Source organism: Coturnix japonica, chromosome 11 (assembly GCF_054131305.1).
Source record: "Coturnix japonica strain WE chromosome 11, WE-NBRP24, whole genome shotgun sequence".
Taxonomy (NCBI): domain Eukaryota; kingdom Metazoa; phylum Chordata; class Aves; order Galliformes; family Phasianidae; genus Coturnix; species Coturnix japonica.
The window spans coordinates 17,083,480-17,098,015 of NC_140673.1; the positions used below are offsets into that span (position 1 = coordinate 17,083,480).

General features: G+C 33.5%; 1 long non-coding RNA gene across 1 annotated transcript in view; it reads left to right on the forward strand.

The window, feature by feature from the left end:
- Positions 1 to 3,313, forward strand: part of LOC146759044 (uncharacterized) — a 162,956-nt gene extending 159,643 nt beyond the window's left edge. Inside the window, exon 3 of the long non-coding RNA XR_014933024.1 lies at positions 3,252 to 3,313. This is a non-coding gene — a long non-coding RNA (uncharacterized LOC146759044). The remainder of the gene's footprint in view (positions 1 to 3,251) is intronic.
- Positions 3,314 to 14,536: the final 11,223 nt, after the last annotated feature.

Consider the following 14,536-nt stretch of genomic DNA (forward strand, 5'->3'; position numbering starts at 1 on the left):
AATGTTTTGTCTCTGTGTGAGTTTGGTGTTTCTCTTACTGTTTTCTATTCACTGTTGTGTAGTAGGTATGATTCCATATTTCCTGCTCATTCTCAGATTTGCTCAGAACAGCCTTGGCTGATGGTATGAGAAGTTTCTAATTGTAGGAGGAAAGAGCCAGTTTTCCTGCACAGAAAGTAGCAATCACAGTGTCAGTGTATATGAAGAAGTCTATCGATTCTTTGTTATTATATTCCTCTTTCTCCAGCATTTTTTTCTATTAGAAATACATTCAGAATACAAAGTGTGGCTGATAAGGCAAAGGTTATGATAAATGTAGGGGAAAACATTTCTATATCCACCAGGAATACTAAAATGCTCCTACTGTTTTAGGAGGAATACTGAAACAGGGATGGGTAAATTACTTAAGCTGTATTTAACTTACCAAATTTTCACACCTTAAGGTAGCACTTGCCTGTCCCATTGATGTCATTGAGTTTTACCCTGGGATACAATGAAGAAAGTTATACTTCAATTTCTCATTTAACATAATCTGAAGAAATCTAGTGTATTTTAACATTCAGACACATACACCATTTTGAAAGAAAAAGTAGGTTAAAAATGAAACACAAGATACTTGTATAGAGAACCTGAACTATCCCCTAATAAAGCAGAAATGATTAGCAAAACTCCATGAGACTAATTATATGTATATATCCTAACAAATGATGTAACAAACATGATACTTAGGAAATATAAAACAACAGCAATAACTGAGTGGAATGTTAAGTGTACAAAGAGTCTGCGAAGTATTGAACACCTTCAATTTCTCCATTCTGAATTCCTTCTGTAAATTTAAAGCTAATGATATATCAATACATCTTTGTTTGCTTATTTTAATATTATGTAAACTAAAGAAGCATATGCTTAAAAATTCAATTCAAAGTGATGTTATAAAGGCAAGAAAATGCAGTACAGTGCACATCCAGTAGTCTGGCTGCTGCTGGTCTTGAATATCAGATACTTCTGGCAAATGTTGATTGTTATCAATTAATCAAATTAAACAAAATCTGTTCTTAAAAACTCTGTTTTTAGTTTTTTAAGTTGTACAGAAGATTAGTATGAATGAAGGAGAATTTCATAGCAGATTCTATTGTACAACAATATAAATGTTTCAGTGTATACATGTAAATCACTTTACTCAAGGATTTCTAGCTCAACTTAAAAGCATCCTGAGGCACGAACTTTTCAGGGAATGTCAAAATTCGGTATGAATTAGTTCTCCTTAATTCTAACCATTTAAACAATATGTTATGCTATTTAAAGCTGCCCAGAAATCTAAGATTTCCTACATTTATTAGATGCTAAATTTGTTTTCTATAATGAACATTTTCTACATCAAAGTAGATTGAATATACATTTTAGTATATTAGTGATCTTTTTAGATAATAGGGAAGAAAAAAAAAAAAAAGCTTTTCACATATGTAAAAATACCTCTTTAGCCAAAAATTCATAAAGACCTCTGATATGTAAAGTTACTGAGCATGCAAGGCTTTGTGGATGAAGAGCTCCCCAGGTATACATTGATGAGGGGACTGGAGCTGTTTGTGTCAATGGTTTGCAAATAATGGGTCTCTAGGAGAATTTTAAAATTGCAGTTTTCACTTCAGACTCTGGTTCTTTTTAGGATGAGCTGAGCTGCTATGAGGCTTGGCACTCTTCAGTGCACCTTAGGCAGCAGTTCTTATACTTCCATTGAGATTGTAACAGCTGGCCATTACAATCAATCAAGTGATATTTCAGGGATATTTTTTCTTTAATGTTAAGGGGAAAAAAAAAAAAAGAAAAAAGAAAAAACAACAGACATTACAATTGTAACTTGTTCCAGAAAGAAGACATAACTTAAATATTTACCTTTTACTCTAAAAACAGGCCCCTGTCAGTAAATCACAAACTAATGATCGTTTTATGTTTGTAACATTGCAGAGGTTTTTTTTAATTAATATATAAACATGCTGTCTCAGCATCTTAGTATTAATTCTGCATGGGTGTTAGTTGTGTGTTTCAACAGCCTTCTGCACATCAGAGTGCACTCAAGTGTAAAATGTATGTAAACTTCTGTTAGGTACTTCATTTGGTAAATCGCTAAATATCATTTAAATTTTCCTTGTTTTCAAACATACCTCCAAACCAAAGAAAGGTATTGCAGAAGTACATGAAGAAAGCAGGATTCTGAAGGGTAGATAGTCCAGGCACAGGCTTTCAATTTTCCACAAAAAGTCTTAGTAAATTCTAGGAAAGCAATAGTAGGTAACATAAATTTTCTGAATTCCTAAACTGGACTAGGAAGCAAGAGAGATGTGATTTGCTTCTGCGAAAAATTAATTTAGAGACACAGTTTCTGAATGAATCTTTCCACTCTTCACAGAGTTTAAATAAGTTAAATTATTATTTTTTCATAGCACCTGTATCTTAATGCTTTAATGCTCAAAGTTGTCTAGAGTAGCTAATCCTATATGAACATAACCAGATACTCATTGTATAAACCCGTGATTATTCTATGTGTAATTAAAGAAAGTTATTAATGAAACAGTTTACTGAATATTGGCAATTTGCTTATCGGCAACAAAGAAACAAATCATGAATGCAGTAGTTATAATCACAGTTCTTAATGCAAAACACGTCCTACCTGGGGAGTACCTAGGTAACTGCATATTTAGCTATTTTGTTGCTTAATGTCTTCAGGGACATTTAACAACTAAAGCATCTGTGTGTAAAAGATCAGAACAGGGAAAATTACAGAGAAGCTATAGTGTGATGTAAAAACAGTGGTAGCAGCATGTTTATACAGATAGATGGCAATTTTAGTCAGCTGGGTGCATATTCTACATGATGCCAAATTTCATCTTTCCATTTGTTCATGAAGTAATGCAATTGACATTAATTCACATGGAAGACAAGGAATAATAGGTTCAGAAATAAAAGCTAACCACTTAAACAACCCAGCAACTGCTGTTCTTCAGGGTTAATTCTTTCAGTGTATAAATGTGTTGTTTTTCCCAAAAATATAAACCAAGGGAAGAAGAAAGCTTCCTCTTAGGTAAAAGGTCAGTGAAAATGGCCTGTTGAAGCAGTGAGGATCAAAGCACTCTAAGAGGGTTACGTGAGGAGATTTGTTTCCTCCATCAGACAGCAGTGGTCAGACCTTTGGTAAAACTGTATTTCTTTCTTCCGCCATTAATTAAATGAATTTCTTGTCATTCCCTTTACAGGACATCGTGAATGACCTCCAGGGGGACCGACCTCATCAGAAATCAGGTAGGGCTGTTGTTCTGACCTTGATTGAAAGCACTGAGAAAAGTTTAAGATCTTTTACTATTTGTGTGATTGAGGGAAAGAAGGATGGGGAAAGGAGGACTGTGTCTTGAACCAAATGAAGTCTGGGACTTAATTTCCTTATTTGAAGGTTTAAAATTGAATGAAGCTCAGTAAGCTTTCAGGTGTACTTTTAGTATCAGTTCTGTCACCTTTGAAGTTTCATACAGAGCTCTACAGCTCTATTTCTCACAAGAAACATTCCAAGTGATGAAGATGGTCTTACGAATATCATGATATCTCATTGTCATACATAATTAAGTAGGGCAAAAAATATTAATTTTTTTTGCGTATACATATATGTATATGTATATAAATTAGCAATTCAAACAGCTCAGTAGTCTCGTATACAAACTGTGATTCAGCTACTATCTCCAATGTACTGAATTGAAAATCTAAAGGATGACAACTCTTGACTTTTTTTCTGTCATTTCATAATGAAATATTTGGTAACGATAATGATCTCCTCTAAATTAGTGGAGTTGACTGGTAGAGCTCTATGGCTAAAAAAAATGCATTATCAGATATTTTCCTGGTCCTGAGATCTTCCTCTTAGATTCCATTTTCTGCCGCCTTGTGTTTCATGTAAGACCAAATCCACCATTATCATTGCAGACTTCCTAGCTAAGTTTCATCTTAGTCTTGTGCTTTCTTCTCAAGTAGCACCTCTCAGATGACTATTAGGATGGATAGGAAAACATTAAAAGCTCCTGTCAAAGCTCTTAACATCTTACATTTCCATTGCCATAACAGTCTTTTCTTCTGGCCTTGATAAGTATATCATGCCCAAGCGAATTCTGCTATGATGCCTATATCTCTTTTGTATCACATGAGTATATTATAGTTTGTCCTCCCCTTCTGTTGAGTTGTCAGCTGCTGCCTTCCATTATACTCTCATTGCCCACTTGTTAGATTTTCAATTAAGCACTTTTGTGCTTTCTTCTGTGTTGACCCAATACTTGAAACTTGCCACAAGCATTTAAAAGATGACCTCATTAAATTCAAGTCCTTAAAACTCTCCCTTGTTATAATGTCTGTAAAAGAAATAAGAAGAAATGTCAGGCTGGGGTTATTCTGTGAATGTTGCCTTTCTTACTTTCATGCTTTTCTTGTACACCTGTCTCTGCTTACATCTCTCTGCTCTCTCCAGCCTGATAGCTTGTTTTACAGTCTCTGGGAAATGAGTGCTTTTGTCCTCTTGCATGGCATATGCTCACCCTATGATTTGGGGTCTTGCACTGTGGCAAAATAAAGATTCGTTTTGATGAGTAATTACAGTTAGGAATGGAGCTGTGAACATAACAGCTAGACTGGTTAAAGTTTTTACTTGCTTAAACTTATCAGTCTTGCACAAAATTGGCATATGTGAGAGTATTTTAGTTTTTTAATGATATTCCTTAGCTTTTAAACCTGTTCTATCTGTTTTGGATGTTTAAAGCTAGACTTAAGCTTGAAACATACAATAACAATAAAATATTAGTTTTTTGGAGATGTTCCCTTTAGGTCTCTCATTTCAACCAAAGTAGATTCCTCCACGAGGTACCTTGCCATTACTATACCTTGCAGCGTTCCCCTCAAGTATGGATTCCATTCTGCATGCCAGAGATATAGCATATCAGTGCTGTAACAGTTCTGTGCTGCTGCAATGTGACTAGATTTTGGGTCTAGCATTAAAACCATCAACACTTCTCCTCCAGTTGGTGCTTCAGGAGTTGCTTATTGGTTTGATTTGGTTTTATATTTTTTCCCTTAGGTGGGGAAAAAATATCTTCAGGAAAATTGAGGTTTCCAGGCAACTGGCAATAAAGTTGCTACTATATGAGACAGGGGAGAGTCTTAAGCATAAGTCCACACTATTATAGCATATTCACTAAGCAGGAATGTATAATGTTTTTGACTACATAAAGGATGGATGCTGGGGTGACCCAGAACACATAAAAATGAGTTGAATAGTATTCTGCCAAACCTATGGATGTCCAATGCATCCTCAAAAATTTTGTTAGCAAAAAGTTTATTTTATTTGGTTATTAAGCCTCTGACTTTGTCCTGATCCACTGATTGCTCTTTTCATTTTACTAGTAATATGTGAGCTTACTTTAAACTCTGCTGTAATTTGCAGGGACTCAAAGCATGCTTGAAATTACTTACCTGACTGCACTTTGTGTGAAGAACTCCATCCTCTCAGTTGTTTTAGATTAACAGTGAATTACAGTTCACTTCAATGCAATTAGACCTAATGAGGTGCACATGGAAACTATTGGGCCACTATGTAACCACATTATATGGGTTTGCTAGTTGCCATTTTAATCAATTGCTTTGACCTTTGATTGCAAAATATTACATAGTGCAAAGAAGTTCATTGCCCAGATACCTATTTACCTGAATATTGTGAGAGATGACAAAAATTAGCCTCTAATCAGGAAAATAAGTTTCTCTGGAAAATCACAAAAGAAATCCCACTTGCAAAATATTGGTTAAAATGATTGGTCATATCATAAGAACAGTTAAATAATTTTCATTAACATTTTACCTTCACTTCAGCTGTGACTTATCTTGAACTTATGCTTTCTCTCATTGGCTGCTTAAGAACCAAAAGTTATTTTTCATAAGAAACAATGTCATTATATCAGATTACATTGTGGTAGTGAAAATCAAGCATGACTTCATGTAAGACTGTTGAAAATAGGCAGGCTTCCTATAAGACACTCTGCTTTTTTAACTGTATGTATTCCTGATTCTAATTTACAGAATTGAAATTTTACATCAAGTTGGTGTTACTGAAGGGAGAGAGTTAAATATGGTGTTAAAGCTATGAGAGATGAGTGTTTTGTTTCCAAGGGAAACATTCCAAGCATAGCAAAATGAAAATTAATTGGACTATTTCTACAGGTTTTACACAGATATATTGCTTCCTACATAATAATTACTCGTTCAGTTTCTTGAGCTTTGCTTCTTAGCATAAACTCTTGTTTTAAGTTAACCCCACCAGGCAGCTAAGCACCACACAGCCTGTTACTGAGTTTTATGCTTGTCTTAATGGAGGAAAAAGAAACAAAAAAAAATGTTGTTTGGTACTTCTTAGAAATTCCAGATGATTTTTAAGTTAATTAGAAGTATATACATAGCTTTTAGTGGGGCTTTATCTTTGTACCACAAAAAAAAAAGGATCTCCCCAAAATGTTTGGTAAGTTTACCTAACAAATATTTCTGCTGTTAAAACCTTTGTAATTGTGGCTTTTGGTCCTTAAGAGCAAATATTTGCAGTATTTGCACTAGTTCTCATTATTCATTTCAAAGAGACTGAAATGGCTCTTTTATATAAGTCTCTGTGGTATGTTTGAAAATTATTGTCTTACAACTTTCAGAGCAGCTTCTACACCACACCTTTTGAAAGGGCGTAAGTAAGATGTGTTACCAAACAGGAACCTTAGCATCAATTCCTGGTTATGAGTCACACTAAGAAACAATGCCTGGATCTTCCCTTGAAACTGCAAGCATGTAAACTTCCTTCTTATTGTGCTTAGCTTCTAAATGAGAAAAGTCTTTTTGTATTTTAATTAAATAACATCATAGTAAATCATGATATATTCTAACTGTGTGAAAGATGACAAGAAAGCAGATAAGATTTCTGGTAATTAAATGAAATAACAAGCATTTTATAGAAGGAGTCAGATTAGACAAAAGTCTATTTATCTTTCTATATGTTTGCATATGTTTGTGTATATATATACATATGTATAAACTATGATATAACCTGTTTTATACTGACCTAAAAGTATTTACACCCCTTGTGTATCTCTGACACATTAATGATTTTATATTTTCAAAACAAGTACCTAAATACATGGAAAATATGCAGAAATATCAGATAATAACAGATTTAATTATCAGTGGATTATATGGCCTTCTGGTAATTCCTTAATGTATGAAGCACATTGACATGCTTGCAGATGTTTCATACTAGTGTCTTCATGTCATACAGTCTTCCCACTGTTGTGTATCATTACTATATTAACAAATGTCACAGTTCAAAGAATTGTCCGTATCTAATGAAGTCTGATATTAAAATGAAAATGACAAAACCTGAATTATATGTGAGAAAAATACTGGTGGCCCAAGATATAAGTATCCTCGGAATCAATGTAAGCTGTGCAATGCAATGAGTAAGACATAATTTTGATTACAAATGTTTTTAATTATCTGTTCCTTGGATTCTTCACCTGTACAGCACAGTAACTGGTATGGGTAACAGCACCAGAACTAGCCTTATCTGAAGTAGCCTTTCCTATGCAGTTGAAGCATACTACTGTTCTGTATATCTGGTACTTAAGGTTCTTCTATGGTTTTCCTACTGAGAATTAAAGAGTGTGGAAAAGTAGAGTATTCCTTCTTTATGGACCAGGTTGAGATGTAAGCTTGTAAAGGATTTATATGTAAATGCATAATGTGAAATGCACATGGACTTGACTTGTATTTGAAATCCCTTCCTTTTTCTTTGCAAAGTTTAGTTGATGTCAAAGACCATCTGTTTCCTGTAGTGTAGAAATGTGTAGACACTGAAAAAACAGAATTTTAATCTGTTCAGTAAACTACAATTTAAATGTTTGTTTTGTGAATCTCAATAGTTTCAATGCTGGAATTTTGAGTACAGTGATTTTTTGCTTGTTTGTATACTTGTGGTCTGAGTGTTCTGATATATATAAAAAAAATGAAGCATGGCACAGCCTCACTCTTCAGTGGCATCATTTCAGACTTGTTGAGGATACCCAAATCTCTAATATCATTTGAGGGAATGAGCTGAATCTGATGTGAACCATATTTCTCTCAGTAGGAGCATGTTTTTAATAGGTGAGTAACATTCAAACGAAGCCTTTCATACAGGGTATATACAGCCTTGGTGCCACAGCTAGTTGTCAGTCTAGAAGATGTGTAAAATGTAGATCATCTTGAGAATCCAGATCATTAACTCTCAATTTTTCACACAACTGAGTGACTATTGCTTTAGTCCTTCTAGTTGAAATGGGATGCTCCTTTATTCAAGCATGCTCTATTAAGCTTTGAACTTTCAAGGACAATGTTTAGAGAAAATATTTACTAATTTGAGTATAATGTTTGTACACCTAAACGCTACATTCCTGTTGATTCATTTAGCTGTGTAGAGTGATCTGGGGCACTAGAAATTGACACAATGTTGATTTCAAAATAAATCAGTGGAAGAGAAGTTTCATTATGGAAGTAATTACAACAGTTTTCACTGGTTGTATTAAAACAAACCTAAGGGGCAAACCTAGTTTATGGAAGCCATGAAAGAAGCTGGAACTTTCTAATTAATTATGGTAAGAAAACCTATAGAGCTATTAACTACACATATGTCCATCTGACAAGCTGTAACTTTTGTTGTTTTTACAATTCAGAAGACCAAGGACACTGACTGCTAATGGTGTAACTTGAAAGATTGAGGATTTTTTTTCATTATTATTTTTTTGGTAAAAATTTTCATTACCTGTATGATTCTTCTTTACAATTATAAAGTATATGTTAAATGGTAACCAGGAATCGTTTCAAAAGGGAAAAGTTTTAACAAAGCTATAAAATAATTGCCAGGTCAACTTTCTGTCTCAAGAGATTAAATCTTAAGGATGAAAGAATTCCTATTATTACCAGAAGCTGTGACACAATACGTACATTACCTGTATTTTGATTCTTTCTAGTATATGCAGAAGCCTCATACTCCGTTACATCAAAAATTCTAACCCTAAATGAATAACTCTAAATTTATACTTGAATCTAATATAATTTAGATGCCATAGAGAAGGAAAAAGTATTCAGCAGCAGTCCATATCAAAGGAGATTTGAATGTCCACGGAGGAAGTATCAATTCTTATGACATTTTTGTCATTATAAAAAATAGTGCATTTACACTTCTCATATCTTGTCAGCTTTCATCATGCTGATTAGCATTAAATAATACCATTTTAACAGTGCTGAACTGAAAGGTTGTGGTACAAATTTGCTAATGATTATATGTACTTTATTGGTAGATAGTTTTCTTATTTGTAGTCCTTATCTAATTCTCAAAGCAAATAAAAAATGTTAAAATAAAATACTGTTCTCTTAGACACTCAGTTGAAGTAATTTCACTTCATTTGTATAAAATGTTACCTGACAGTGTGCTTCACCAAAAAAATTAAAACTTCTCACTTGCAAGTAACATCAAATCGTGTAATTAAATAATTTGGATAATGGATGGAAAAATTGCCAGAATTATTGTTCTGGTTCTGCTTATTGTCGTGCTGTTTGTTTGTTTTTAATGTTTTTGTTTGTTTGTTTTTACATGTGAAAATAATAACAGAATAATACTTCAGGAACATTTGCAAAACAGTATTTTGGCTTTATACCCAATTAGAACAAAAAGCACGATAACACATTATAATATAAATCTGACGTATAGTTTTCCTTCAGGAGTCATTCAGTTTTTAGTTTGAAACAAGTCCCTGAGAAGCTTTAGGGTTCTTAGGATGCCTAGAGTCAATTTTGAACAGTTTTGCAATTTACTGTGGGGAATCTTAGTTCAAATTCAACAAAAAACTGAGAGAGGTAGTGCTTTGTAGAACTTAATTTCCTCAAAGGACCATCGGTGTGAAACCTCAGATGGGGAGAAGCAACATGTAAATAAAATATATCAACCTGGGTACAGTAAATATGAAGAATATGTCTCTCATTTTACATTGGAAGAAAAAGTTGTATCTTTTCTCATTATCAATAAAGGAAACAATATTGACTGTATCAGAAAGCACAGAATTACTAAAATACATTGTTTCACTATGAGAGTACCAGATGAAAATTATTCTCTGTCAGAAGTTTTTCATTGCAAATGTAGGTTCTAATTATGTGATTCTCATTTGCGAGAAATTCTGCTAAACTTGGCTTTCATGGCTTCCTTCTGCAGAGATGTAGTTCCTTTAGTATTTCCAAAGGAATTGGTAACTATAAAAGGGGCAAAAAAAATTTATTTTGTGGATTTTTAGCATTGGATGCTGAAGTTGACTTGTTTACATTTCATTGCGGTGCTTCTGATCCATGATAAACTGTATGACAGCTTTTAGTCTAGAAAACCACAAATTATGGTATTGAGTGCTCTCATGATTTAGGACAGGGGAAAAAAAACAAAAAAAAAACCAAAAAACCCCCACCATTTTTCTTCTGTTTGAAGAGCTTATCTTTGGGGCTTATCTTATAATGGTGATATAGTATATATACTTTCTATAAAATAGAAAAATGTTAGATGTAGAAAGAGTTCTGAAAATAACTTACTTCATCAGGAGCTCAAAAAAAAAATTTTTTTTTTTTTGAAGACTGTCAATGACTAGGTACAATTGTGACACTGAGACGCATCATTACTATTATGCTTATTATATTATATTTGTGTATAAGTCATAATTTTAAAACTTTCAGACCCTATTACTATTTGTAAATGCACTTTTCTTCTTGTTCACTATGTTGGTCAGCTTAGAAGTTAAAAAAAGTTGTTATGATATAACTTAAACCTGATTTTAATTCTGTTCATAATCTTTTCATTACAAGAATCTAAGGGATCCTGCATTCCACATAAATACTGCCTTAAATTAACGCATTATAAAGCTAATATTACAGAATCACAGAATTTCAGGGGTTGGAGAGGAACTCTAGAGATTATTGCATTGAAAACCCCACCTACTTTTTGTTCCACTTCATTTAATCTGATGAAGTGGGATTAACAATGAAATAAGCATGTTTTTTACTTCCAGTGCTCTGGGAGAATATGAATAAAAATGGTCTTTTTTTTTCTTTCTTTTTTTTTTTAAATAAATAAAATACATACCTTCATATTAGTAGTTCACTGTATTCCAGCAACTTTACATTCACAGTACAGCAAGCTTGTATCATTACTAAGAATACAAAAACAGTGAGAATCACTTAAGAATACGAACCTACCATCTTGGATTTTAAGATATTACATATTATTGCAGTTAGATATTATTGCAGTTTTCTTTTGAAAATGGTGCACTGGAGTTGATTTTTTTTTTTTTTTTTCCTGATATATTGTATCCAAAGGTTCTTGCCAAATGACTTTGAATATTTATAATGTTAAATAAATCTTTAGGTTTACACACACTTTATCTGAAGAGCTACTTTTAATAATTAAATAATTTGTACATTTCTGAAAGGAATAGACTGAAATTTTAGAATCAGCCTGTTAATTCTAATGCCTTTCCCAGCCGGTATATCAGAAGATGCACATAAATAGGGCCACTCATATGTACAGCAGAAGGTATTGCTCTTGGCAAGCCTTAGCTGGAAAAAATGATAACACTTATATCTCGTCACCACAGCACAGCGCTGTAAGGTCAAAACATTTGTTCCATGTTACTTTCCCTATCTTCTTCAGTTTGACACAGTGCACTAAAAAGATATAGACCTGCTGTCACAATCCCAGTAGATCAAGTTGTTGATGTCAAATTTTTTCAACCCCTTCAGGGCGGAAGCACTGTTCTGGCAGCCTTGCCAGAGAGCCAGATGAGCCCTCAGTACATCATATAGTCACTTTACTATTCTGTCTAGTGCTGATTGAATAACATCAAGAGTAGAATAGATTATTGTGCATAGTTACTTCACCATTTTTTCCTTCCCAAAGGAGGTTTGGCAGACTGGGTACGGTTTTATACTGACAGTAGTCACCATGCTGATTTGACAGTTCCTTTCTATATTGCGTTCTATGCCTTTCTACAAGCACTTAGTACAGTGTCTCTCTATTTCACGCATTTCAAAAAACTCATTTCAAAAATGATAAAGTATACCACATACTAAATAATGTGAATGAAAATAATAAGTTTTCATGAGTGTTTCCTTACAGTTGTCGTTTATGGGTGGCCTTTCTTATAGTGATAATTGATGCCAGGTAATTTGAATTTTTTGATCTTCATTTCTTGCCGGCTCTCCTGGGAACAATCTTGGGTCTCTCTTTCAGTTGGTGTTGGTAAGGCTCTCTCTGTTGCTTTCTTTCCGATGGGCTGGAGTTCAGCATTTGGGAAGATTTTGTGCCCCTCTGTCCTTTGATGTTGTACAGTAAGTTTAGAGATCATATTGTCCCGCACTCCAAATTATGATTTGGCATTAACTTACCTGAAAATATGCTGATAGTTCCTTATCTAGAACATCACTATGCTTCAGCATCTCTTGGAGTGAGAAAAATATTTTTGTAACATAAAATTTGGACAGCACTACGTACAATAATAGAATGGTTTCAGCTAGACAGAACCATTAAAGGTCATCTAGTCCAGCGCCCTTGCCATTGTGGAATAGGTTCTGTTAGATCCAGTTATTTGAAGCTTTATCCAATGCAAATAGTATAAAAAGAGTTAGACACAGCTTCACTATCTCACAAAAGAAAAAGAAATTGAAAAAGTAGGACTAACTTGAAATAAATACACAAATCTCTCAAACACTCACCAAGGCACTAAATTCCCATTTGCAGTTGTTTATAGCTAGGATAACGTGGATATCCAAAGCAATATAATCTTTAGAAATCTAATTTAATAGTAGAAATCTCAAAACAAGGGGCAGTACTGAAATAAATCTTAGAAGTCTCTTCAGTCACTTGCTGGGTAATGCATATCATTCGTAGAAGATTACGTCATAGTGAGAAGTTTATGATGACCACACGCTCTTCACAAAGTCTTAACTTTCATTAAATGAAAAGGTTTACAGTCATTTGGTTTTGGTAATTTGCTTGTGTTTGAAGACAGTACAAGTTTATGATTTAACATGCTGTGATTGCTTAAGAGTGTTGAAGATGGGTTCATTGCGCACATTTTTCCCAGTATTTAGAAACAAAACCAAACAGAAAAAACAGTGTCCTTTTGCTCTCTTGATAATGGTGCAAATTACAATTTTACCAGAATTGCTGTGATAGGAATAATAGTGTAGAGATAATAAAGTTGATTATAAGGTATCTAATCCAGTCCAGAAGGTGTTAATTAGGTAGCTCTTTTTCCCTCTTTTCTTCCTGCAATCTTTTGTATCCCAGCCATTCATTTTTCTAGATGATAGAGCTTTACTTTATTTAGAGGATATTTATTTAGAGATAGAGGATTTACTTTAAAGATAAAGTTTTATAAAAAACACACAAATATACAGCTTTCCAAGCCAAAATGACTTTTCTAAAACAAATCAGCACCTTACCTCTTCTCAGAACCGAGAGGGAGCAGATAGGGAATGGCAAGAGATCTCTGTTTTTAATTTGAAAGAGAAGTAATGAATTTTGAATTTTAAAAATAACAGCAACAACAAAAAACAATTTCATTTTTTTAACAGCTGTCCTAATATGTCATATGAGCATTTTTTAAGAGAAAGAAATCAAATTGTGTTAATGTATGTTCTCATATTATGATCAGATTTAATGCCGTTAAATACTTTACTTGGAAGTTTGGTATCCAAGAAGATCTCTTAATGATTTATGAGGCTAGGGTGCAGAAATCTAAGTAATCCTAAGGACATAGCTCCGCTAAAGATGTCATTATATTATTTTTACTGAAATAATTTATTTTGCTGGAGTAATCCAAAATCAAATCATGCCTATCTTTAACAGGTATATTAACTTTTTAGTAGTTTTCATTTATTTGTTATTTGCAAATTTTTCTTACTATGAATGGTGAACAGTAAAAACTGATTAAGATTTATATTGAATTGAAAGTAACTTATTGTTGTGTAGGTAATGTTTGCAAGAAGATTCCTCATTAAATTCAGTATATTAACAAAAAATATTAACTCATTGTTAGCGCAACATAGAAATAATTGAGCTCTTCTAACTGTGCTCTCACTGGAATTATTTTTTAGTCAGTAATCAAGTCAACATATGTAAACCTTTACTATCAAGGCTTTAGGTTTTTGTAAAGCCATTTAAAGAACCAGCTAAATGCACTAGGCCTGGGTTAAAGGCTCTAGGCTACAGAAATCAGATGTGCTGTCTTTCTTTTTGGACATGCTTGTAGAAATTGAGAATGCTGATCTCTTGGAGTAGCTCATAATCCTACAGTATTCGATGGTTTTGTGAACTCTACTGGGGAATAGTACTGATTTGTTTATCTTCCTTTTGATGGTAGAATTGTATCTGTTTGGTGGGGTGAGGCAAATAACTGCTCCA